At 38.9% G+C, this 25,405-nt stretch overlaps 1 protein-coding gene and 1 long non-coding RNA gene across 2 annotated transcripts in view; both read left to right on the top strand.

Moving 5' to 3' along the window:
* KCNB2 (potassium voltage-gated channel subfamily B member 2) overlaps window positions 1-25,405 on the top strand; it is a 416,387-nt gene that overhangs the window by 206,871 nt on the left and 184,111 nt on the right. The window lies entirely within an intron of this gene.
* LOC104662494 lies at window positions 2,435-24,816 on the top strand. The gene is made up of 3 exons (XR_748000.2): window positions 2,435-2,491; window positions 21,678-21,745; window positions 23,229-24,816. It is a non-coding gene; the product is annotated as an uncharacterized LOC104662494 (long non-coding RNA).

Raw genomic sequence — 25,405 nt, forward strand, 5'->3', positions numbered from 1 at the left:
ATGACTCCATCTCCTAAGAATATTTGGGTCTTGCTGGGCGTGGTGGCTTATGCCTGTAATCCCAGAATTTTGGGAAGCCAAGGCAGGTGGTTCATCTGAGGTCAGGAGTTCAAGACCAGCCTAACATGGAGAAACACCGTCTGTACTAAAAATACAAAATTAGTTGAGTGTAGTGGCGCATGCCCGTAATCCCAGCTACTTGGGAAGCTGAGACGGGAGAATTGCTTGAACCCGGGAGACAGGGCTTGTGGTGAGCCAAGATCATGCGCCATTGCACTCCAGCCTGGGCAGCAAGAGCAAAATTCCATCTCAAAAAAAAACAAACAAAAAAACGGTCTCAATGAGGGGCAGAGAATAAACTTTTAATTTGGTTATTTCAGTTCTTTGATAAACATGGGGAGATAAATTTTCCTGATAATTCTGTGATGCTGTTGTTTTTGGTGTTGTTTAATGTAAAGTTCCTTCTTGATGCTCCTAGACATCATCCCACATAGGAAGCCCCCAATTCTGTCTGCTCCTGAGGGAAGAACGTGTGCTATACATTAGTAGCAAAACTTTCAGAGTCGCCTAGATAGTTGGGGAGGAGTTGAGCTTGTTAAGGGCCAACTAGAGCCTTAAGTACATTTACAGTTTTGCTTTTGACACATCTCCCCTCATGACTTTTCTTATCTGCAAGCAGTCAACCGCCATTCCAAATATATTTCAATAAATTTTAACCTGGATATCTAAAATAGCCTTTGATGAAATCTAGATTAATTTGCATTAATTTCAAATTAAATGTCAATTGAATACTAAAATCATATTAGGAAAAACAAAGTGTATAATGCTTATCTTAATGATTGATTAATTATGCCTGTTGTGATTTGCCTTTTTTGTGAATCTAGCAAAGTCCTACTGAGTTCCTAGTAAGGCAATAACTCACAAACTAATTCATTTGTCCTGGTTCCTCACAGTCAATGTCATTTTTTTTTCATTTTCCCTTTTCAATAAACAGTGAAATGTGAAGGGAAAAAAGCAATTAGCTCTTTCTTAGATACTTTTCCTTTGAATACTGAACCTCCAAAGACAAAATGGCAGAGTTAAATCATCTAAGTAAAATATAGTATGTGTAGAGAGAAAGAATACAGCATATAATTTTTTAAAACATCAGAATCATAACGTATAATTGAGCCTAATGTTGAACTTCTGAAGACCAGCCAACTTGGACAATTTCTTATAATCGTATTTTTAAGAAATTGTTCAGATAACTCTCACTAAAACAAACCACCTTAGACTATAAAAAAAAAACAAATCAGAAAACTTCATACCAGAAGAAGATGTTCTTTTCTACAAAAACAGTGATGCAAGGGTTTAGCTTTCCTGACCAGGAAGCCATGGTTAACCCTTCTTCCTATTCCTTCCCTTCTGTTGTGTGTCATCTCACTAAGGGCTAGGAAATGATTGCTGGATGTGAGATGTGGATCCTTAATGATGCTGGTGCAGTGATCAGAAGCTCACACTTTAGAGAACTGGGCTATAAGAGTGGATTGGATGGAAGGGTGAGTGAGTGGGGAAGATGGAGGGAGTAAGAGGAAAACATCTTGCATCATACACATATTATCCTATACTTTCAGAGGATGAAATGTTTTGGCTACTCACATATTTCTTTGCAAGAAAGTCATCATATATATCAATGATGAATAGTTCACTTAAGAATTAACATACAATTAAATACACTGAAGACAAAACCATATTGGACATAATTAATTTCTTTTAATGATTCAGAAGGCATTTCAGAATCTGGCAATCCTCATTTTGAACATCAATCATCATTGTATGTTAAACATGGAAGTATCTGCCAAGAGAGTTTGCCCATTAACCAAGTGTTACTGTGCTTTTAAAAATATTTCACAGACAAGAAGACAGCAGCTTCATATCAAAGGTACGAGTTTAGAAGCTGCTTTGGGCAAGGCCACTTGCTCAAGGACAAATATTGTGATGCAGTGTGGCGCTTAGTCACAAGCGAGAGGCAGTGTTCAATGTGAGCATGAACACATCATTTGACCTTTCTCAGCTTCCATTGCCTCTCAGGCAATGTGGAATGCTAAGGCCACTCCTCTCAGGACAACAATGAGAAATGAAGAGGAGAGAAAAACATATCATAAATCAATATATGTCACAGAACTTCTAATGGAAAGTGTTCTATGTTTGAACAGAATTGATTTTAGAAATTCTGATTCTTTGATGTCATGCCTGGTAAGCTAGATCTTTGCCAATTTCAGTCTTGTGAGTCTGGGGCCACTTTGGTTTCCTAGGAACCAGCGGCCTAAAGACTGTCTCTGCTGAAGTCATATGTGGCATCTGGTAGAACCCATGACTTTAGCTAATTCATCTTTGCAGAATAGAAAAGGTTTCTACACAGTCAGATGTGAGTTGCCTGCTGAATCTCCTCCTTCAGATGCCAAGAGGAAGCCTCTGTTGGAAGTCACTGCAGCCAAGTGGATTCTATCTGGTACAGGGCGTTTTGTTTATTTCCCACAGAAGATGTTTTCTTTTATTCTGTTGGCCTTGGGAGTTGAGCTGTCTGCCTTAGTAGCTTTCTTACTTGTCTGTACAGTTGTCTATTCAGAGGCAGCTTATTATGTGTCTAGCTGCAGGCCTTTAGTTGGAAGGTGCTACTCCTTAGCTAGAACCTGTGAGCACTACAGTTTATCGGTCTGTCAACTCAAACTCTGACTTTAGAAGTGAATGTGACTGTTCAGAGTCTGTTTATGTGACAAGCTGCAGTAGTGTAGTGGGTTTTCACTCCGCCCTGACTCTGCTGCTGAGAGGCAGCCCACAGGCTTCTAGGAAACATCTGGCAACATTGTGCTGGTCACTTTCTATCCTTTGAATGTTTAGACATTGCGAGAAAATGCGACTAATAGAATTGAGATATTTAGTTGACAGCCAGATTTGTTTTTCAAAGGACTTTTGACTGCAAGAATTGATTAGCTAAGAAAGTACTTAGAAGCACCTAGCCAGCCCATATTTACAGCAACTGAGATGTTTCAGCCATTGCTGACGATCCTGTGGACTTGGGGAAAGGAGTAAGTTACATAAGCATGACTTCCATCTATTAACTGTTTTTCAACCATGCTTGAGATTAATATTAAGTATAAGGCATATTAAAAATAAGATGTGTAAGAGCATCTTGTACCTCTCTAAGACTAGGCTGCCTACTCAGCCCTGGTACTATGATGGTGCTCCATGAGATGTCCCTATCATAACATGTATCCTCCTGCACTATTGCTTACCTGTGACTCACCTCTCTCCCCAACTAAAATGTAAGCACTTTGAGAGTAGTAATTTTATCTTTGCATCTCCAGTACCTACCACTCTGCCTGATGTGCTGAAGATGCTAAAAACATAACAGAACAGATAAATGCATGAAAAGATAAATTAACATGTAAGAGAAAGGGAGTAAGGAGGGGAAAATAGAGAGAAGGTGTGGAAGAAAGCAGAACAGAAGGAGGAAAGGTCACACAAATGTGAAGGTTATTGTTATTTAGTCTGGGCACATGTTATACTAAGAGTTGTAACTTCATTTATCACCTTTAATCTATGTGTTCTCATAGCGTGTTCAGTTTTCAAATAAAGATTTAGCAAAATGATATCCCTTCATTTACTTTTCACTTACATTGTCTTTTTAAAATACAAGCCCTCAGCTGCAGGTCTGTTGGATTTTGCTTGAGGTCCACTCCAGACCCTGTTTGCCTGGGTATCAGCAGCAGAGGCTGCAGAAGATAGAATATTGCTGAACAGCGAGTGTACCTGTCTGATTCTTGCTCTGGAAGCTTCGTCTCAGGGGTGTACCCTGCCGTGTGAGGTGTGGGATGTCAGTCTGCACCTAGTGGGGGATGTCTCCCAGTTCGGCTATTCAGGGATCAGGGACCCACTTGAGCAGGCAGTCTGTCCATTCTCAGATCTCAACCTCCGTGCTGGGAGATCCACTATTCTCTTCAAAGCTGTCAGACAGGGACATTTATGTCTGCAGAGGTTTCTGCTGCTTTTTGTTTAGCTATGCCCTGTCCCCAGGGGTGGAGTCTACAGAGGCAGGCAGGCCTCCTTGAGCTGCGGTGGGCTCCACCCAATTCGAGCTTCCCCGGGGGCTTTGTTTACTTACTTTAAGCCTCAACAATGGTGGGTGCCCCTCCCCCAGCCTCACTGCCGCCTTGCAGTTAGATCTCAGACTGCTGTGCTAGCAATGAGGGAGGCTCCATGGGCGTGGAACCCTCTGGGCCAGGTGTGGGATTTAATCTCCTGGTGTGCCGTTTCCTAAGACCCTTGGTAAAGTGCAGTATTAGGGTGGGAGTTACCCGATTTTCCAGGTGTTGTGTGTCTCAGTTTCTCTTGGCTAGGAAAAGGAATTCCCTTCCCCCTTGTGCTTCCCAGGTGAGGTGATGCCTCGCCCTGCTTTAGCTCTTGCTGGTTGGGCTGCACCTGCTGACCAGCACTGAATGTCTGACACGCCCCAGTGAGATAAACCTGGTACCTCAGTTGAAAATGCAGAAATCACGCATCTTCTGTGTCACTCACGCTGGGAGCTGGAGGCTGGAGCTGTTCCTATTCAGCCATCTCGGGCGCCCCTTTTGCAATCTACCCATCTGACAAAGGGCTAATATCCAGAACCTACAAAGAACTCAAACAAATTTACAAGAAAAAAACAACCCCATCAAAAAGTGGGCAAAGGATATGAACAGACACTTCTCAAAAGAAGACATTCATATAGCCACAGACACATGAAAAATGCTCATCATCACTCGCCATCAGAGAAATGCAAATCAAAACCACAATGAGATACCATCTCATGCTAGTTAGAATGGCAATCATTAACAAATCAGGAAACAACAGGTGCTGGAGAGGATGTGGAGAAATAGGAACACTTTTACCCTGTTGTTGGGACTGTAAACTAGTTCAACCATTGTGGAAGACAGTGTGGTGATTCATCAAGGATCTAGAACTAGCAGTACCATTTGACCCAGCCATCCCATTACTGGGAATATACCCAAAGGATTATAAATCATGCTGCTATAAAGATACATGCACACGTATGTTTATTGCAGCACTATTCACAATAGCAAAGACTTGGAATCAACCCAAATGTCCATCAGTGACAGACTGGATTAAGAAAATGTGGCACATATGCACCATGAAATACTATGCAGCCATAAAAAAGGATGAGTTAGTGTCCTTTGTAGGGACATGGATGCAGCTGGAAACCATCATTCTCAGCAAACTATCGCAAGAACAGAAAACCAAACACTGCATGTTCTCATTCATAGGTGGGAATTGAACAATGAGATCACTTGGACACAGGAAGGGGAACATCACACACCGGGGCCTATTGTGGGTGGGGGGCGTGGAGAGGGGAGGGATAGCATTAGGAGATATACCTAATGTAAATGACGAGTTAATGGGTGGAGCGCACCAACATGGCACATGTATACATATGTAACAAACCTGCACGTTGTGTACATGTACCCTAGAACTTAAAGTACAATAATAATAAAAAAGTAAAAGTAAAATAAAATAAAATACAAGCCAACTAGACCCAAGAATTTTGACTTTGGCTTTGATGTGTGAGACAAAGTATAGGTAATTGACATACTCACCTCAACCAGGATGGACTTTTAACCAGGATGGACTTTCAAAATGCAATGAGTCTTCCATTCTTGACCAAACAGGAGGCAGCCTAACATAATGGCTGAAAGCATGGGTTCTGCAATCAGATCTGGGTTCAGAGTTTACTCTACCACTAATTAAATATATGCTCTTGAATATGTGATTTATCTGAGTCATCATTTCCTCATCTGTAAAGCAGGGATTATAATGACTGTGATATAGGGCTGTCGGTAGACTTGATGATGTCGTGCCTGTAAAGCATTCAGAATGGTACGCGGCACCCTGTAGACATGTACTACATGTTGGCACTCCAGAACTATCCCTTTCCAGGAAGGTGGTCACTAGGACAGTAAGGAGGAGGAGTGTTCTGAGCTGATCACCCCAAGCTGCAGTTTCTGAAGTGGCCCCTCATTTTCGATGTAGCCCCACGTTTGGTGTGGATGACTCGAAGGCACCTGCTATGAGCGCTGAATTCTTGGAGGTGGGAAGGGAGACAGGATGGTTGGAGGGGGAAGCCTGACATTGAAGTGAACTAAATCTGTGCAAGTGGCTATTTTTGTCAGCCCAGCCACAGTGGGTGTGTGATCGGGTGTCTACTTTTGATCCAGCTCTTTTTATAGATGCTGCTTTTTCTTAAAGGCGACTCTCCTTGATCCTCTCCCAGACTGCTGAGCTGATTTGGAAGATTGCTTACGGAGTATTTATCATCTGCAATCTGGAATACAAAACATTTAGATTAGTAATTAGATACTCCTTTAAGATGTAAAAGCAGTCTCATTATCAACTGTAGCATAGATTCAGCATAACGGTATTTTATCCATAAAGACTACAAACACAGTATTACCATTTCAAAAGTGCTTCAGGTTGTGCCTAGGCTCAACCTATACAGGCAGCTTTGGTGAGAATAAGAGCCAACATCAGTACATCCCAGCACCCTATCGTCTTTATTCTTATAATGAAACTTTGACTTCAACCATTTCAAAACATGTCCCCATTATTATCACTCAGACTGGTTCAATTAGAATCTCCTAGCTCTTTCCAAAGAGCATGTATATGAAGTTACAAACTGTCGGATATAAAGGGAGGACATCTGTGTCATTTGGTGCTTTTAAACATTTTTTAAAAGAATTGTCTGAAATCTTTCCTACCTGTATTAACACACTGAAAAATGTATTTTTAAGAAGCTGGATGCTACTATGACGCCTGAACTACAGGATCCGTAATACGATGCCAGGTGTGTCTCTGGTAACCATGGGTGAATATTCCCTGGGAGAAGAAAGCTGAATGAGGCTCGCTGCCATGCCCCCAAATGTCTTCAATACCAAGTAGACTGAACACTATGTCTTGAAAGAGGAAATCAGTGGCAGTCAATGAAGGCGTGCTCTAGGGGATTACCTGGCTGCATGGTACATGGAGCACCTCATAATAACAGGGAAGATTTTTGACAGCTTCAGATAAAGGTCAGCCATTTTAGAAAACTCTGAACTCTTTTCTCCCTTGTTCTTCCCCACCAAGGCCAGGCAGGTGGTCCATGCAGGCTGTGCTAAAGAATTAGGCAGCTTGTACTGTACGAAGTGCATTTTCATTACTATGAAGAAAACAGGCTGTGGGGGGAATTTGATAGGTGGCTTCCACTCAAAGGACATGATGCATTTATCTGAAGGCAATTCAGTGGTTTATAATGGACAGCAGGGCCCCTTTGTCTCCTTGTCACAATCTTCCTGTGAGCATCACCATGATTCATAGTCAAATTATAGTCACTTTATACCACCCCAGCTATTTAAATCACAGACTTCCCAATCCACCATCTTCACAATTCTAAATGGCATCCAGAGGTGAAGTTCCATTTTTTAACACAATTTGTACAAATAAGAATTGGTCACCAGGATGACTTTTTTGATTATTTCTTGTGCTTTGCTATAGATAAGTATTGAGGCTTTTAAAAGTACTTTGATTAGAATCACATCATTTCCCAGAAAGACATATTATTTTGCTCATAAAAGTCATTATGTATCTCACACAAAAAAAAAATGGCAGTAATTTCCCATTTCCCACAAGAAATCTGTACATCAACCTTGATACTCAGCTTGGGTAAAGGTCTCCCATGGAAAAACAGCTGAGGTGATAACGTAACAAGATATTGTCTAGATCAGTGATTCTCAAACTTTATTGCGTAGTAGTGTCATCTAGTACAGTCGGCAAAAATTCAGACACTGAAGCTCATTCCTACTTTATCAAGGCTGGCCTTTCTATTCTGTATGTTCTCTCCAAGTATTAATACACACTGGACTAGCTAATTTTATTTGCTTAGTATATTAAGAAGAAGAACAATCCTGATCTGTCCTTTGGGAGCAGTAGAGCATAGTTTGTGTAGGAATATGCATATAATAGACACAGTATGCATAGCAGTCATTTACTAAATGGATTGCCAGTCCCTTAGTCTCTTGATTTGTTCAGATCCAACAAGGTTGTTGTTAATGGATGTTGTTAAGATGTATCACAGAAACTGGGCAGAGTGGGCCAAATTTCATCTTTCATGTAACTTACAACTTCCCAGTAAATCAAACTACAAGTTGATAGACAAGTTGTTTGATGATTGCCCCTGCTTAGAGAATATGGTATGGAAACAATTTCCATATGTCTATGCAGGCCCACAAGTTTTCAATCTGTGATTCCAAAATTCCAACAACACTGAAAACTGAAATATTTCTCAAGTTTTGCACCAAAACTCACTTGACAGCAAAACTTGGCCTGAACTGATGTGAAGCTAGTAATAGCCTTTACTTATTGTATAATTACACAACTTAATGTGAATATTGAAACATTTCACTGAAAACATATGAATGATTTGGATTCTCTGATGGTCATATTATGCAAATTCAATATATCCAGCCTATTGTCTCTCCATCATTTAAAAAAAAAAAAAAAAAAAAAAAAGCTTGAATTCTGAAATGTATCTGGCCCCAAGATGTTTGGATATAAGGTTGTGGACCAGAAATATATTATTCTATTTTGATGATGAAGAACTGGAGGACTTGTCTGCTACCTTGTTTTATCCCAAAAGTTGTTATTAGTAAAATTCAACAAGATAATCAGTTTCCAATGTTCATTAGTTGAAACCTAAAATGATTAACTGATCTTAAGAATCCACGACAAGAATTAATGTTCATTCATTACTCAACCATGGATTCTCCTTACATTTGTTTGACAAGATGCTATGTTTGAAACAAACAAAAAAAGAGTTTGCTTGGTTTTCAAATTCATTTCTTATTATCTCCTACCTTGCAGCCAACTCTTTCAGCACCCCTGCTTCAGTTTCTAACAAGATACAAGGATAATGCATTCTAAATTAACTTAAAGTTTATAACTGAAATTTGAAATAAAAGTAAATACAATGGTAAAAACTGAGCCAAGTTAACGTAATATGTGATTCATTATTTTGGAATGATGTCAGAGATTTCTTTGGGAGAACTCTACTGCCAGGGACCTCAACTGCTGAGAAATTTAGTATTATTCCTGCTATAGTAAATGTGCTGGTGATTGCTAGGAAGATATGCTCCTTGAAAGAAAATACATATATAAATACTTTTCTATCCTTGTATTTACATTTATATATGTTACATATTAACCTAAATAATTCATAATTGTGCTTTACAGTTATGCAGCATTGAAATGAAGTTGCTATTTTTTTGTTTGTTTTTGGGTTTTTTTTTTTTTTGCTTTTTTTGTTATGGTTGTTTTTATTTGTGTTATTAGGCATACGAGAAAACAAGGTGACTGAAAATTTACAGTTAGTAAAAAATACTCTTTCTCGGGATATTTAAGCATAAAATAAACTTTGTGAAAGAGTCTAATGATAGTTCTAACTGATTTTTTAACATAAGTTTGGATTATAGTTTAGTTTGCAAATAATTTCTGAACCAAATAAACAACAATGTACTTGCCTTCCAACTGGGACTATTAGTTGTGATTGATCATATCTGGATTTTGCCAACTATATTAAGCAATAAATGCTCCTTATGGGCAAAATTGATAGCCTGTTCTGATTAAAATCTTGGCTTCAATTCAGAGTTACTATGGGACGAGGTTATACCTTCACAGCTTGTAAACATGCCTACTTAGCAGTGTTCATTAATGCAAATTAGTTGAAGATAAATATTCTCAATAATAGTATTTAAAGAGAATGTAGATCCTTCTGTGATGTTTTCTAGTACATAGCCAGATTCAATGTTTAGTTTCAACTATTATAATTGCAAACTTCATGACAGCATGGAAGATATCGTGATTGAGGTATTGAGTTGCCAACTGAGTCCTCTGTGGTAAGATGGGAAGATTACCAAATTTATTGGTACTAACTAGTAGTTGGACATGGCAATGGGGTGGACTGGGGCAACAGTTGAGGAGGACCATCCTGCTGTAGGTTCAAGAACAGACAATAGTCTGTGTTCCTTCTCCTCGGAAGAATACACAAAACTCAGTTCTTCATGGTTACAGAGCTTTTAACTCCTAATATTTGTTTTTCAGATTCCCTAGTTTTGATGGCATTTCTACTGTAATTTAGAAACACCTCTATCAGGTACCACTAAAAAGATATCTGAATGAGATGCAGGATTTTCCTCATTTTAAAAATGGTGGCCCTAGACCCACCGCAGCCTTGCTCCATGCATGTATAATCAAGAATTTCCAGACTATTTATATCAAAAAATACCCTTCTACACAAATTGACATATTCTAAACCAATATAGTTTTCAGAGATTCTTTAAAAGAGTTCTCAGCTTGAGGGGCTCTCTGAGAGATGGGGTTTGGGTAGCCAATGCTCTGTTACATGTAAGAATTGTGTATTTTCTCCAGGAAGATGATCCATAATGTCCACCAACTTCTCAGAGGCTCCATGACACCTCAAGAAAGGTTAAGAGCCCTCATTTTAGAGGAAATGGCTACATACAATTTCTGAACTACAAACATGTATCTTTCTGCCTTTATTAGAAGTTTGTGCTGACCTTTAACTCACCCTGAACTCTGACTGTAGGCAGGAAGCCCCTCTGGGAATTGATCACCAAATCATAACTTGAGTGCTCATTCTATCAAAAGTGACTTCTAGGATTGTTTCCTGATGCTTAAAGGACTGTTGTCTAAGTTGTCTTCCAAGATAGCAACAGCCAGCCCCAAGTTTGTTTCCTCCCTCTCAGCTGTCTCCAGTGTTTGCTTTTACCCTTCAGGGCCAGCCTCAGCTATGTGTCACTGGATATGCCAATGCATTAATGTGGGGAGCCACATAAAGCCCTCAATGCCCTCTGCCAATCCCTGGGAGAAAAACAAGTCATCTCTACTCCACTCCTTGCCGTCCCGCTGTAACTGCTCCCAGTTGGCACGTGGTGTTTAAGATTAATTGGTTGCTGCGACTTGGTTGTTCTGGCAAAATGCAGCTCAGCACCAGGGCACAGGGGGTCAAGTCTGAGCATCCCTGGCAAGATAATAACACACTGAACCAAGAGTTAAGTTAAAAAGAGTTTTATTATATTAAGTAACATCTATCTTCTAGCCAGAGTTTTTCTTCAACAGGGGCATCTGGGAACACTTTTGACATAGGATGTAGTTTTCATTTTGACATCAAATTTAATAGGTTTTTTAAAAAGTTATTTACATATTCCAACTATACCATTTATTATAATTGAAAGATTCTTTTCTTTCTCTTTGAATTTACCTTTCAAGTAACAAGTGACAGGTCCTGGCTTTATGATATATTGTGGGTTTCAGTGTATCTGTTTATCTCACCTATATCCTATCTGGTTTCATAGATATCACCCCATAATCACTCTGACCTACTATGTTCTCACTCAAAGTTTCTTCTTTTATAGTCAAATCTTTCAGTCCTCTGGAAGAAAATCTGCCTACCATATGTCTCCTCCCAACTCCCAACCCCCAGAACTGGGATTCATTTAATAAATATTTATTGAACACCTATTATGTGCTGGGGTTTCACATTAGGCACTGGGGACAAAAATATAAATGAGGTACAGATCCTTCCTCACTTTTTAAAAACTGTGGTAATAGGGGAATTAGACATTTCGATACTTTGTGAAATTGCTGGTATAGGGTTAAAGACATAGATACAATAGAAACAAATTGGAGGACACAAAACTTTTTAGGGATTAGAGAAAACTTAGAGGAGGAAACTTTTAAAGGGACAAGTAGGAATTAAGCAAAAGCAAGTGGAAGTCCTTTTCAAGCAGAAGGAATGGTCTGGAGGTGCAAAAACAGATGATAAATCTGGAAAATTACATATGGTTTGGTAGGGCTAGGGCTTTGAGTTTATAGAAGAACGTGCTAGAAGATGAGGCTGGAAAAATAAATAGAGACCAAGAAAAAGGATTCGCTAAAACATGGCAAAGGATTTGGACTTTGTCCTGTAGATAAAAGGGAGCTTTGGAAGAAATAGAAAGGGTACTCAATCATCAGTTCTATCAGTACCGTATTGTTCACCCTTTTATTTTTTGTTCTGATTGTTTGATGGGAATTCTAACTTTCCAACTAAACAGAAGAGAGAAACCACATCAAATTGTGCCATGTACAATACTGTACACAAAACAGACATTTAGTGAATATTTGCTGATTGATTTATTGGAACAGTACAATTGCTTCTAGATAGCTATACTTTGGGCCTACTATAGTCACGTAATGAATAACATTTTGTAAATACTAATCTGAGAGTTTCAGAGTCTGTTAAGAAAAAAAATACTTCCTTGTGAACTTATGTGTTGTATCTTCTTCTTTCTAAATTTGGTTGATACTGATATTCTTTGAGCCTGGCTAATACTCAATGGTAGTTAAATTCAGATCAAGTTCAATTATTTGTATGATATTTGAAATTGTGTCATAGCAAACAGATACTGATTTTATTGACATATTGACACTGACCCAGAAGAGAAAATGAGGTAGTCATTCCTGAAACAGATTCAGAACAAGATTTATGGCTAGGGAATATAACCAGGGACCCATGTGAACTAGGGCCCTTGGAATGCCTCAGATCAAGATTCACCTCTCAACGTAACTGGCTAAGGCTTCAAGTTCTTCAATAAGAAATTGAGGCCTCTGTCCCCTACTAGAAAGTGTATATGGCAGAGGAAGATACCCTATTAAACCATAGTAGTCATTCATATCTCATATGAATAGGCTTATAAAACCCTTCCCAAAGAGCAAGTTCTCATGGGGAAAAGATGAGAGGCACATGAACAAATGACTGCCAGAAGGAAGGGGCAGAGCATTTCTCAGATGGAGAAATACAATCTTGACTTTTACAATGTACTTCCAGTCCTGAACTCTCCTTTGAATGCTTCAGTATGAATTACAGCCAAAGAAAATCCCTCAGCCTATCTTTAAATCCTAAATACTGACCTTTCTTCTCACAAGATCTTATATTTGTCAATTCTTCCAACTACCATCAAGCATTTTGAAATTTATGTGACTTAACTATTTTTTAATATTGAGAGGTAGAGATTTGCAGCAAGAGAAAAATGAATTATAAATTGTTCCATGGGTTACTGTATCCTGCATATTGTAACTTTGGCTATTTTAATTGATGTCTTAGATCCCTCACTGTTTGTAATCTGTATTACCTGTATTTCTCTATTCTCAAGACATGTTCACTTTTCAGATCTATTTTCAAACTGTGAACTGAAATACCGAAATACTGTTTATTACTAAAATGGAAAGAATTTTCTCTTTCTATTATGTTTTAATTTCCTGTGTTTCCTGTATCTCCCTTTTTTATTGTAATCTGACATTTCAAAGAAGTGGATTCTGATGACATTGATTTGAAAGGAATCAGATTTGGAGACCTGCTCCAAAGACCAGATTTGGAGCCTGCCTTCCAACATTGTATTCTGCCACTTCCCCATGAACACCTGGCTTGTGAACTACCTGCAGTTTCTAAAATGTTCCATGTACCTTTGTATTAGGAGCCTTACTTTTGAAAACCTCCTTCTGCCCCCTGTTACCTGCTAAGTTCTTGCTCAGCCTTTGATACTCAGTTCAAAATCAACTATTTCTTTACTCCCCCAGGTAGAATTAGTGACGCTTTTATCCGTGCATATAATTCTTTTATTATTATTATTATTTCAATAGATTTGAGGGAACAGGTAATGTTTGGTTGCATGGATAAGTTCTTTAGATGTGATTTCTAAGATTTTGGTACACTCATCACCCAAGCAATGTACACTGCAACCAGTGTGTAGTCTTTTATCTCTCTTTTTCCCCCTCACTCTTCTCCCATGTCTCAAAGTCCATTGTATCATTTTTATCCCTTTACATCCTCATATCTTAACTTCCACTTGTAAGTGAGAACGTATGATGTTTGGTTTTCCATTCCTGACTTACTGCAATTAGAATAATGGTCTCCAATTCCATCCAGGTTGCTGCAAATGCCATTATTTTGTTCTTTTTTATGGCTGAGTAGTATTACACCACAATGCCATACCATCTTACTCCTGAAAAAATGGCCATAATTAAAAAATCAAAAAATAATAGATGTTGGCATGGATGTGGTGAAAAGGGAACACTTTCTACACTGCTGGTGGGAATACAAACTAGTACAACCACTATGGAAAATAGTATGGAGATTCCTTAAAGAACTGAAAGTAGAACTACCATTTGATCCAGCAATTCCGCTATTGGGTATCTTCCTAGAGGAAAAGGAATCATTATATGAAAAAGACACTTGCACATGCATGTTTATAGCAGAACAATTTGCAATTGCAAAAATATGGAACCAGCCTAAATGCCCATCAACCAACATGTGCTTATATTTCAAATCGCTACCCTGTTTTTACATTTTATTGTTGTTATGGTTTCAGTTAAGGCTTCTTTAGATTTTGCCATAGTTTAAAACTGTATTTGTTCACCATTGAACTTCGAATCCCATTCTTTCCTTCTGAGTACAAGTTTCCCTTTCTTGAAGTACATTATTTAATAATTCAGCACAGGTCTGTAAAAATTCATGTAGTCTTTTTCTGAGCATGTTTATAATATTACTTTCTCACTTGAAAAACAGTTTAACTAGGTAGGGGTTGTCTTTGCTTAGGATTCCTAACACCATACGGGTGGTATAAATTAAGACTTTACACCCATGGCTGGTGCAGCCTTGGGATTTCTATTTATCACTGGAGACACCTCCCACTTCACCACATTTCAGAGCCACAGACAGAATACGCTGGCCTGCTGCCTCTCTGGCTGGCTGATCCCTCATGCCAGCGATGGGCATTCAGGTAGCCTCTAACTTCCCACACCACAAATAACGTGGTGATCAACATCCTCATCCCCTTAGGTACTTGTATCGGAAGAACGTTTCCAGTCCTCCTGTGCGTGAAAGGGGCATTTTCTGCAGGGATCTGGCTTTCCGCAGCATTCTTCATCCCAGCTTCCACTCACATCTCACATCTCCCATCCTTGGCAGAGAGGGCCAGAGCCAATGCACAGGATCCTGCAGTCAGCCTATGACTTTACCCATGACGTCTGACGATAAATTCTTCTTTCAGACTTGGCTCTGTATTTTTAAAAAATGATAGCTACACTTTAACAGCATTTATAAATGTTGCCATTGGGGTTGGGGTGGAATCTATACCAGCTCTGTCCATATGTTCCCAGGACTAGAAACATAGTATGGGCTATATCTCACTCAGTCATGAGCACCTTTCAAGCAGATGATGACGCTTAGTCATATTTTATTTTTAATGAAGTGTAGTCTACATCCATAAATAAAAGAAAGAGGACATGGGCTCCAGGTGAGACCATGGATATGTCACTTATTGGTATTAGAACGATGGCCTCAGCCTGTTCATATATAAAATGAGGAGCTTGAATTGCAGCTAAACATTCTGAAAGATCTTTTCTAGCTGTAGTATATTATGACTTTAAGAAACATTAAGACAATTCCTTATGAAATATTAGACACTGAAGTTGCCTGTCCATAACCGAGTTATAAATGTGACAATATTCTAGGCAGTTAGGACCCAGAGAGAAAACACGTGACTACTTGTGTGTGTCATCTCTAACTGTGACCTGTACCTTCCCTAGTATATGTTGAGTGTGTTGCAAAAGGCTGCATGTGTTTATCTAGAGAATAAATATTCAGCTGGAATGCCCAATTTCCCTTTAAAAGCACATTCTTTATTTCAAAAGACTGTATTGGATGGCAGTTTAAAAGGGATCGCAGCTGGTTAAATTTAGGGTGTTGAACAAATTCCAATCCAAGAATAATCCTTGGCGCCAAGCCCATGGCATTTTTATTTGATTCTAAATTGGATAAATTGTAACTCATTTAAATTATTTGCTTTCTGTATTTTTTCTTCTGAGACAGGCAACCAACCAATGGTATTTTTTCTGTCTTTAACACGGCAGTGAAATTATGACATATTGTATATATACTATCACATTTCCTGTAAGTTTCACATATTATTATACAGATTCGACTATACTTTAAAATATGCCAATCACATCAGATAAAATCCTACTAAAACTTTGCCCTTAGAAAAATATGAGAAAATAATTGCTCCATAAGTCTTTTTCCTGTAGTTAAGATGGCCTTATATTTCATAATGTAGTTTTAGTGAATTCGGGAGCCCTAAATCTTATTTTCCTATATATTTTTCCCCAACTTCTTTATTAGATTTTGTACTCTTCTTTTTTGGGCGGGATGGGGAGCTTTATGCTTCCAGAGAGACAATATTAACTCTTAAAAATAATATAAAAAAAGAAACAGGCCTTTTATCTATTTTGTTGAGACTGTTGAAAGTGATTTAGGGATACTATTTGAAATCTGGGAGAGGATAGATCCATAAAGCCCAGAATAAGAGAAGACCAAGTGCAGGACTTTGAACGAGACCTAGTAGAGAGCAGAAGGAGCCACAGAAATGACTGCAGTTCACTCTTTTGTATGTGTGTGTGACTCAGTTTCCACAGTTCCTTAAGAGAAGAAATGAGTATGGTGCATTTCCTAAAAGCCTCATACCACCTACCACAGTGTGCAGCACTTAGTGAATGCTATTCCACCATTCATCCAGTAATAACTGCCAATTACTATTCCATGAGCCAAGAACACAGTGTAAACAAGGTAGCTGTAAAGCCCATGTCATCACAGTGCTTATGTTAGGGTTATGTGTGTGGGAGAGGTGGAGACAGAAATATATTTGTAACAAAATATAGGAATAATATAATATCTGTAGCAGTAAGCACTTTAAAGAAAATAAGCCAAGAAATGGGCTAGGAAGTAGCTCCACGATGGGGCCTAGATAGAGGAAAGGTGGGGAGCCTTTCTACTCCCTCTGGATACCTCTGGAAGGAAATAATATTGGAGCTAAACTGGCCATGCTGAGAAGGAGCTGCCATGTGAATTGCTTAGGGCCGAGTATCCCAGAGAGAAAACACAAGTGCCAAGGACCTGAAGCAAGAACAAACTGAGAATAGCTGAGCAGTAGTAAAAAGGCTGATGTGGCTGGAGCCTAATGTACAATGACAGGAAAAAGCCATAGGGGTAAGCCAGATCCTGAGGGCCCATGGCCAGGAAAGTTGTTTGAAATGTATTCTCTTTGCAATGGGCTTATCAGCTGCCCCACTGGATCCTGTGTGTCTTGTCCTTCCACTGCTGTGGTCACTGCCAGCTTCGCTGAGCTGCATGGTCCTGCTTGACAGGGTCCAAAGAGACTTAGGACATAGGCAGAAATAACCCAGCACACTGCTACTGCAGCTCTCTCTTTCACCTCCTGAATTACATATGCATGTTAGGATCCCTCCACCTCCCTGATCCAGAGAGAACTGGTGCCAACTACCCACTCCACCTTGGGAAAGAAACCTAGCCAGTAGAAAAGCTGCACTAATAAAATAAATCTGCAGTACGGAGGTGTTTATCCTAAAAATATGTGCAGTGTTAATTAGGAGAGAAGGAATGTAAGATAAAATGAACATGCATATTTTTAGGGCATGCATGCTCCTAGTTACCCAGGGGTTAAGGGCACAGTCTTCCACAAGACTGTCCTCATTTCAGACACCAGCCACAAATTCAGAGTCCCAGATCCATGCTCACTCCTGACCAACTGGCCACAAATTCAGGCATTCCTACTACCCTTGTAAGTTTGATAATTGACTAGAAAGAACTCATTGGAAGTACCGTGTTTGTGATTATAGTTTTATTGAAAAAATACAAATTAGAACATATACGCACAGGGCAAAATCTAGGGTGATTTCAACCATGAAACTTTTATCAGTCTTAGGGATGCATTCCCCTCTCAGCACATTGATGTGTGACAGTATGCAGAGATTTGCCAACCATGGACACTCAACCTGGGCTTCAGTGTCCAGAGTTTTTATTGGGGATTTATTAACTATGCAAGACTGACTGGATAAGAGATTAGAAGGTTGATCTCCATCTCCAGCCCCTGCTGCCCTCCCCAGAGGTGGAGTTGGTATCACCTGACTTGGAGCTCCCACCCTTTAATCACATGGTTGGTCTTTCTGGCATAGCCAGCCCCCATCCTGAGTCACTTCATTTGCATAAACTATCAGGCACTGGCCCAGGGGCCCAACATGAATAACAAAGACACTCTTATCACTCTGAAAATTTCAAGAGTTTAGAGGCTAACTCCCAAGAGCCAAGGACAAAAGTCAGTCAAATTTTTGCTTGCATACTAAAACTCTCAAATCAGATTTGTAATCAATTATCTATTCTGTGTGCTAGTCCTGAGTACAATTTAGGTTGCTTGAGTATTGCAGAAGCAGTACTTGTTGCTTGAATTTCATGGCAGGCTAGAGCTGTGGGATTTAAGGCATCATTATAAAGTAGTACAGGTTTGTGTTATTCATTGTAGGCATTAAGCACCCCTTTCCCAAGCGGCATTTCTGTGTGCTTCTTCCCTAGCTGACAAGCATCATGATTCTACTACCTCTCTCCTCTACCAAGTGCATGCTGGATATTTGCCTATGCCTGGCAAATGTTACATTGAGCAGATGACATCAATATTATGAAAAGTGGTGAGAGAAAGGCAACCCTAGCTTGTCCTTTTGTCCAATTGAGAGTGGTCCTAAATAGAACCTCAATGTCCTTAACATTTAGAACCAGAGGCTGCTGACAACTCTTTAAAATTGTCTTTGTCTACTAAAGAAAAGACACCAACAAACAAGCATAAAACAAACCTGGGTGACCCAATGGGGAGATCACGCAGAGGATTTCATGTCTGACTGCCTAATGGTCTGGGAGACGTGTGGCTTCATCTACTGGTTTTCCAGATGACCTTGAGCAATGCACAGAAACTCTGCCTTCTCTGCTTCCCGACATGTGTGACAGCTGTAAGGTACAGCCTCAAAATGATTGCACTGCTCTTTGAACGGGTGTAATATATCTTTCTGTGATTGCTGGGCCTGCACTGACCTGAAGAACTCTGTGGGAGATGATGGCCACATGACGGCTAATTTCAGATGGAGAGCCACAAAATTGAATCACCCAAATGTTTCCAACCAGTGCGTAGACCAACCATCCAGAAAACTGGATTTTCTTCAAACTAAATTTTATTGTCGTGGCGCCTCGGTTTAACACCCCTTCTCACTATTCCAGTTCATTCCAAGTGAAGGTTTTTCTGATCAGAATTCCTGAGGAAATCTGATGTCATCTTAATGGGTTCAGTGGGGTGTTTTAAAAGGGTACCTGGGATTTGTTTATTGAGATGTAGAAAGACACACTGAAGCGGAAATGATTGTCATGTAAGAAGTTTTTTTATACTCACAGATCCCTAGAAATGGGAGACATGACACACATTCCACCACCACAAAGGGAGTGTGTCAGGAAGCAAAGGGAGAGGGAAGAAAAAGGAACAGGAGCCATTGTTATGGTTTCTGCCAAAGGAACGGGCAAGGCAGGGCAAACAGGTTTAGTACTGGCTAGTTTGAATAATTTCAGCAGGCTCTGGGACAGAGGAGTTGTCCCTAGTTGCATGGTGCGTGGCCCTATGGTGATTAGGGTAGATGGATAGTGACTGGCCCAGACTGTAAGAGCTTGAGCTCCATAGAGGAGGTAGTTGGGGGTATGGGCTCTGACTGGTTGGTTTGCACATGAAGGGCAAACTCCAAGACAAGTTGTGTACTATCTCTGGCAGGGGCAGTCCCTCAAGGATCAGTCCTTCCAGGTCAGCAAGGTCTCAAATCTCAAAGTGTTACTGGAAAGGGGTCCCGATCCAGACCCCAAGGGAGGGTTCTTGGATCTCTCACAAGAAAGAATTTGAGGCGAGTCCATAGAGTAAAGTGAAAGCAAGTTTATTAGAGAAGTAAAGAAACAAAGAACCCTAATTTATTTCCTGAAATGAAGATTCTGTAGGTTCTATATCAATAAAACCCTTTGACTTTACAAATCCAAAATCTGAAACTACAGTAAGAAAATATATTTCTGAAAGAATACTGTAATTATTTCTAAAAGCAAAGGAAATGAACAAGATAGTTGTTAACTTACCATAATATTGTCATGCTTAGTATAAAGTTCAAACCTAGATGATGCACTTTTTATTTTAGAGAGCAATTGAAATTATATGTTGACACCTTGTTTTCCACTCAGTCAAATATAAAGCAACTGCAGTTTTTCTTCTGTTTAGGAACCATCTGGTGCTTCTGTCTTCAAAACTGCTATTTACATATCAACAGCTTTGTTCACCTCCCCTGCTCTTTGGTCAAGTGTGAAATTGGAATGAAAACAGGGTAGTACCCACAGATAGTAAGATAATAAAAAAAGCAAAGGAGGAGTAAATAAGATGATTAGAAGAAAGAAACAATATAATTTAAAAGTGGACATGGATTATCTTAATTTAACATGAATTTAATTTTTATTGTCATAACTTCTTTGAACATCCTGCATGTTAATTTCCTCATTGGTTCAAGTCTCATTGACTTGAAAAACGTGAAGTATTTTTTTTTCTTATGAAGACACTTACTGAAGTGAATGTAGCCTCTAAGATGATTTTATGTCATTCAGCCTTGTTCTATCAGATAAGTTTCAACAGACCTCCCAACCTTTCCCTGTTCTGGATGATTGCACACCAAATCCATTAGAGGAGCAAACTCTCATTGATTCGTTTTATAATATTGAATTTTGTTATGATAAATCTCATTATATTTTTATTTCAAAGATCTGGAAGCATTCAGTGCTTTGAGGGGAAGGGTCTTAGAGAAGAAGGATCAGGTTAAGTAAATAAATATTTTTCCAATCTTACTGAATTTACAGAGTACTCAACTCACTTTGGTTTTTTTTTTTTTTTTTTTTTGAAATTAGACGCTAAAGACATATAACATGGAGTTTTATTATAAGGGTTTATTCTTTTTAAAAATCTCTGATTTTTTAAATTTTATTTTTATAATTTAATATTTCTTATTTATTTTTATTGAGTGACACGAATATTATATACTTATTGTGTACATGATGTTTTGAAATATGTATAAATTATGAAATGGCTCAATGAAGCTAATTAACATATGTATTACCTAACATACTTACCACTTTTTTTTGCAGTGAGAACACTTAAAAATCTATTCTCTTAGCAATTTTTGAAACACAATACATGTTGTTAACCAGTCACCATATTATTCAGTAGATGTCTTCAACTTATTCCTCCAGTATAACTGAAATTTTGTACCCTTTGACCAACACCTCCCAACACCCTTCCCCATAATGTTTTTCTCTGATGTACGTAATGTGTATAGTACTCCAGAATCTAAAATCATTCAGCGTCTTTTGTAGTCCACTCATAGATTCTACTCTGACCAATCATTTTCGTTTTCATTTTATTTACTTATTTATTTATGTTTTAAGACCGGGTCTCACTCTGTTGCCCAGGCCAGAGCGAGTGTCATGATCACAGCTCACTGCAGCCTCCAACTCCTGGGCTCAGTTGATCTTCACGCCTTACCCTCCCGAGTAGCTGGGACTATAGCCACATGCCACCATGTTCTGCTACCTTTTTTTCCTTTTAGAAGAGATGAGGTCTCAGTCTCACTATGTGTTCCAGGCTGGTCTCAAGCTCCTGAGCTCAAGCGGTCCTCCCACCTCAGCAAGACATTCCAAGAGTGACCCACTGTGAGTGGCCTGACCAGTCATTTTCTCTAAGAGTGTGAAAAAAATGATTTTTAGCTGGTGAATGTGTTTTATGATCAGGAATGATCATTGTATTTTTATGGACTCTATAGATAATGTCCTTTGCCTCATCTCAGCAAAGGAAGCAGAAACTATTTTTAAACATAAATGTTCACTGGCCATCAGAGAAATGCAAATCAAAACCACAATGAGATACCATTTCACACCAGTTAGAATGGCAATCATTAAAAAGTCAGGAAACAACAGGTACTAGAGAGGATGTGGAGAAATAGGAACACTTTTACACGGTTGGTGGGACTGCAAACTAGTTCAACCATTGTGGAAGACAGTGTGGTGATTCCTCAAGGATCTAGAACTAGAAATACCATTTGACCCAGCAATCCCATTACTGAGTATATACCTAAAGGATTATAAATCATGCTGCTATAAAGACACATGCACACATATGTTTATTGCGGCACTATTCACAATAGCAAAGACTTGGAACCAACCCAAATGTCCATCAATGATAGACTGGATTAAGAAAATGTGGCACATATATACCATGGAATACTATGCAGCCATAAAAAAGGAAGAGTATGTGTCCTTTGTAGGGACATGAATGAAGCTGGAAGCCATCATTCTCAGCAAACTATCACAAGGACAAAAAAACAAACACTGCATGTTCTCACTCATAGATGGGAATTGAACTATGAGAACACTTGGACACAGGCAGGGGAACATCACATACCAGGGCCTGTCATGGGCTGGGGGTAGCGGGGAGGGATAGCATTAGGAGATATACCTAATGTAAATGACAAGTTAATGGGTGCATCACACCAACATGGCACATGTATAATATGTAACAAACTTGCACGTTGTGCACATGTACACTGGAACTTAAAGTATAATTTAAAAATAAATGAATAAAATAAAATAAAATAAACATAAATATAAATACTTATAAGCCAACCTATTTATTATTGCCTAGAACTGTTCAGGCAAGAGAGGTAACATTTTACACCCAAAAAACCATAATATTGCTTTAAAAGATTTTTTTACTATGTAATATTTGGCATATACAAAAAAGTAATATATATATATATTATATACATATATATCCATGTTTAAAACATAATAATAAATTAAATACCTATGAACCAACCACACAAATGAAGGTGTAGAATATTAGTAATATCTATGTGCCCCTTCCCTGCCTCCCCACACTCACAGAGGTCCACTAGAGTGAATTTTGTGTTTATCAAAGATTTTACCATCTATATTTACAGCCTTAAACCACATACTCCTTAGCTGTGCTTCTTGTTGAGCATTATAAAAAGTGACATCATACATAGTGTCATAGTAACTCTACACAGTCACAACTGTATATAACCTTCTGTGACTTGCTTTCCCCCGCAATATTATGTGTCAAATATTCAACTGTTTTGTTACACGTCACTGAACTTCATTTTTTCCTATGGTATAGCATTATCTTATATGGATGTCACAATTTACCTGTTCTCCCAGCAGTGGACATTTGTGTTGTTTCCAGTCACTTATCTCAAGCTCTTATCTCAGTGCTTATAAATGAGTATTTCTCTTATACCCAGGAATGGAATTCCTGGGTTATGGGTTATGCTTATGCTCACCTGCACAATTGAATTTCAAATTGTTTTCCAAAGTGGTTAGACCTCCTTCTCCTTCATCAGCAATGTATCCGACTGGTTCTTTGTATGTCAAACTTAGAGGTCTAAGGAATAATTAATGTTTGCATCACTGAACTCACTGGGAATACTTGTTTCTGTGAGTTACTTATTTTTCAAGGTCTCTGGAGGAACTTCAGGCCTTGGTAAAGTCATTACAGCACATTAACTTTGTCTTCTGGGTTTCTTTACTTGATTTTACTTTAGTTTGCTCACAGATGCCCCTTCCAACCAATGTACTATGTGCTTAAGGTTTTCCTCCATAATTAGTCCCATCAACAGTTTTTGTTTTTTGTTTTCTGAATACATGCACATTAATGGCTACATGTACTATCCTACTCATACAGGGACAATAACCACCGTATCAACAACAATATTGACTAACATTTATAAAAATCAAATTTTATCAGTCACTCACTTATCCTTCTCTCCAGTTTCAGCCAGGAAACAAGTGAAATCAAGATATGATATCACGTTTCTGCTTGTAAAATTGCACTAGAGAAATGGAAGAGCTTGGTCCCATCCTTATTCAATCTGTCTCCAGTTACTCCTGGAGAAACTTAAGTAGGCTGCCCTCCCTGTATCAGGGGTCAGGCCCTGACTTGAGTCTATCACTTGGTAGCAAGAAGCTAAGGAAGACAGGATATTCAGCTTCAAGGGATGCAGGTAGAAGGCAGAAGACAGAGACAGACAGACAAGAGATGGAGACTTAGGTTCCCTACATTTCAGTGTAGCAGCCCCACCTCTGGAAGCCATGGCCCACTGCAAGCCAGACTCACCACAATCACATAGCTCATCCCTCTTCCTGTGGAGGAAATGGACCACTCTATATACATTATCCTATTTAATTTGTAAAACATTCTTATGCATGGATATTAATATTTCATTACAATGTTATAGATGAAGACACTAAAAGATTACAAGTGTACTGATAATTTCATAGCTATAAGTGATAGAGCTGAAATTCAAACTCAAGTCTATTGACAACAGAACCCAAAAGTTTAGCCTCTTCCCTCTACTGCTTCTTTTTAACAGGAACATTCTGGAAACCCTGCCTTCATTCAGCAAAGTAACTATACTAAGGTAAAGACCTGGCACCAAGGCAAGTCATAAGGAGATGCCTCAGGACTTCTTGGTTCCCCTAAAAATATACATTGTGTAATCGTCTTTGACTTCAGAATTCCAAATTCAGCACTGAAAAACTAGCTTAGTAATGTTTCCACTTAGACATTTTAATACTTAATTAAATGAATACCCATGTGAGGCTTATTATGTGCCTGGCCCTCTTTGGGTTGCCATCTGAGCCCCTATATGTACATGCATACACATGTATACACATGAACACATATACACATATGCACATACACACACAAAATGAAAAAAAGACATATTGCCTACCCTCAAGAAGCTTGAAATCTAATGGAGGCCAGGAGGGAAGAAGGAGAAAATATTTCATTTAACAACTTTAAGTGTCTTATTCAGACAGAGAGAGGCCTGTGGTGTACCTGGTAGAAATATAAAGAAGGAGATAGATGCAAGAAATATTCAGGATTCAAAGGATTGGGTAGCCCAGTGCATATGGGTGTGATAGAAATGAATGGTGAAGTCTGGGTAAACTCCCCACTTTCAGGCTGGGATGGCCAGGTGGTATCATTTGCCAGGAAAAAGAACAAATTGAGGAAGAATAGGTTTAGGGGAAACATGATTAGTTAAATAGACAAGTGTGAAAACGGCTGTAAAATAAAGCTACCATGAAAGATGATCATAGAACTCTGCAGCTATTACCATAGAATCTATGATAGTTAATTTCATGGGTCACCTTGACTGGATCAGAGGTACCCAGATGTCTAGTTCAACATTATTTCTGGGTGTGTTGGTGAGGGTGTTTCTGGAGGAGATTAGCACTTACTCCATAAAGTAGATGGTCCTCTTTAATGAGAGTGGGCATCATTTAACCTGT

This window comes from Rhinopithecus roxellana, chromosome 9 (assembly GCF_007565055.1).
Source record: "Rhinopithecus roxellana isolate Shanxi Qingling chromosome 9, ASM756505v1, whole genome shotgun sequence".
NCBI classification, from domain to species: domain Eukaryota; kingdom Metazoa; phylum Chordata; class Mammalia; order Primates; family Cercopithecidae; genus Rhinopithecus; species Rhinopithecus roxellana.